The following is a 3262-nucleotide window of genomic DNA, read 5'->3' as shown; positions in this document are numbered from 1 at the left end:
GGCCACCTTTGATTGGCCCAAACTCAAGGAACAAAAGTAGGTTAGAGTCCATTGATACATTCAGTTAGGTTGCAGTTCACTATGTGCTAAGAAACCTTTAGGCTGAACTTAAAATATGTGAAGAGGCAGATTTAGGCTCAATTTAAGTTAGCACCTGCTTCTTCCCTTCTCTTTCCCCTTTCCTTTGCTGGTCAACTTATGAAATTCAGATATTTCACATAACATCTGCTTATTATTTGAGGGCAGCAGCATTGCCCATTTTAACCTTAAATAAAAAAGAACTAAACTGTTCTATCAACAAAATCTAAAAATGAAATTAAGGTGGGGCGCTTAATTATTAGCTATGGTTTAATTCTTTCTCTGTGAGTGGTCCTCCCTAGACAAATATTCCTTTTTTTCCTGTTGTAGATAAGGGCTAAGACCTAATATGGAGTTCAAATCACAGGAATGGAAAAAGAAGTCATTCAGAATATACCACACAACTTTAACTTTCACTTTTGTCTCCATCCAAACATTTATTACTCTTTAAAATTCTTAATTATAATTTGATGCAACTGGTTAGGAAAGAGCTGTATTCATGCAGAATTGATATGCAGTGCCATCTTTCTTTAACAAAACCCAAAAGACATATGTTAAATTGGATTTCTATAAAAATCAGAAAGGGAGGGGTGCACAATACAGCCATCCCTTGCTATCTGTGGGATACTGGTTCCAGGCTCTCTAAGATCCTCACGTGCTCAAGTCCCTGATATAAATAGCATAATATTTGCTTATAACCTACCAACATCTTCCAGTATACTTTTAACCCTCTCTAGACTACATATAGCACCAAATACAATGCAAATGCTGTGTAAACAGTTGTTATACTGTGTTGTTTAGGGAATAATGACAAGAAAAATAGTCTGTGCATATTCAGCATGACAGCCATGCATTTTCCCCCCAGTATTTTCCTTCCCTGGTTGGTTGAATCCATGGGTGCAGAACCCATGGATATGGAGGACCTATTCTGTGGAATGAGCCATGTGTGGTGAGTGGGAATAAGGAATCCTTCTCACTAAGTACAAATTAAATTATTGGCCAATTGGGGCTTAAGAAATATCACTGCCGTCTCTGCATTCTTTATTTCTGTCATCTGCTCCAATGTCAACTGATAATCCCTTTTCACTTTTTACATCTGACTGTGCCCCATATCATTCCTTTCAAGGAAGCAACCTATTCCTTATAGCACGGTGTTCTGGCCCTTTTTTTTTTTTTTCTCTACAGGATGATTGTTCTTTCTGCCTCTGGACCTGTTTATTTTCCAAGCCTGGCTCTTCAGCCTTTTGTCAAGTCTAAAAACCAAACTGGCTTTCAATGAGCACCCTGTGTCTTTATACAGTAAACAAAGCCTATTTCTGTTGCTTGCAATAAAAAAGACTGATTCACCTGCTTAAAGTGAAGTCTAATTTGTTCTTCTAAATGTCCTCAAAAGTGGTAAATTTAGATTAAGCCTCCATAGCATTTTCTGGATATTATATTTAATGGTTAATTTCATTTTTTGTTTATGCAAATAATGCACAAATGAGTTTGCCTTATTAAATGATCAGAGGTAAGAAGAGCGCCTCTTTACCGACACTCCCTTGGTGTTGGGTCTCCTCCAGTGTGCTGGAACCAGCTTCTACCAGCTCCTCAGAACTGCTGTTGAATTTCCAGGGATTTTTGTGAGTTTGTTGTGAAATACAGCCATTATGGGTGGGAGACACAGTGGAAGTATTTACACCACAGAAATTGGCAAATGCTACACATCCATTTTTGTTTCTCTTCTCTTGAAACCTGTGCAGACCATTATGCTGCGCGTGTTGTTTTCCAGTTTCTTTTTCTCACATAACCTAAATGTACTGTGAAATTTACCCTGTCAGCATATACGACGCTTCCAGTTCATCCCTGTCACCTAGAACATCAGTATTCATTGTGTCCTGAGACCCCATGGAAGTTGCCAAGCATCTCAGACTGCCTGCAAGGTCCTTGCTTTTCCAGCGGTATGTCTGTACAAGACAGCATTTTCTTCATATGCTTTAAGTAAAACAATATATCACAGCAGATTGATGCACAAGCAGATATGAGAATCCAGCTGTCTTCTATCAATTCATACCTAGAGACAACACAAATGGAAAACAACATCAATCTTCTCTCTAAAGTTCATTTATATAGTTATTTTTCATGTTATTGATGTTAAAGTGAAACAGATTTGTTATTTGTAAATCAATTAATAAATAAACATTTACTGTTTTTCAGTTTTAATTGTTAATGCAAAAAATATTGATAGTATAACCCACATAAACAGAGTCTTTGGGGTCCTCGATAATTTGTAAGAGCATTAAGGGCTCTTGCGATTAAAAAGTTTGAAAACTACTGCCATGACCTTTTCATGTGGCAGCTGTCAGACACTGCCGACAGCCTCATGTTCCAGAGGGAAATTCTCTGTGCGCAGTCAGATCTTATGGGTTTTAAGATTCCACATCACCCAATGGCGGGCCAAGTGTTTGACATCAGTTGAAGGTACTGATAAAAGCATTGCTGTCTGGCTGTGAGGACACCTTTCTCTTGGAGAAGGATTAGATCCCAGGGAAGGCATTCTCCCGTTAAGGGAGTCAGCCGTCTCCCTGAGATGGAGTAGCTCCCTGGATGCAGACCAGATGCATTTAGCCTGAAGGCACATTGTCCTTGGGAGGCTGCTTTCCAAGAGTCTGTAAAAATGGCCGAGACCTGAAAAATGAGTCATGTTAAATATGAAAATATGAAAGGAAAGGAACAAGTCAAAACAAAAAAAAAATCCTAAAATCAAACTCATAAAAGTGTGTTCAAATTTGGAGCAGAGAATGCATATGGGATGCAGGTGTCTCTCCACATTGTTAACTGTGATGTGGAGAGGGCCTTGGCAACTAAGACTGCTTATGGTTTACTGAAGCTTTTTGATAGCCTGCTTGCAGATTCCAGGTAGAGCAATATTCTGTGAGATGCTCCTCTGCATGTGGTTCATATCATTGCTGTGACTTTGGGGTGAGGTGTAGGGGCTTTATCTAGGTCACCATTGACAAATACCTAGGCTTGCAGAATTGCCTACTATGGGATTTTTAAAAGATTTTTCAAAAATTGCTTTTGAAACTCTGTCTTGATGATGGAAGGTGTAAGTAGTTTTAAAAAGCCAACATGGAGATCAAAGGACCCACCATACCCACGTGGCACAAGTTTGGTTTACCTATCGGTGTTTTGGTATACAGAC

This window comes from Sapajus apella, unplaced genomic scaffold (assembly GCF_009761245.1).
Source record: "Sapajus apella isolate SASKATOON/1434 unplaced genomic scaffold, GSC_monkey_1.0 scaffold54, whole genome shotgun sequence".
Classification (NCBI taxonomy): Eukaryota; Metazoa; Chordata; class Mammalia; order Primates; family Cebidae; genus Sapajus; species Sapajus apella.
This window is presented reverse-complemented; position numbering follows the sequence as displayed.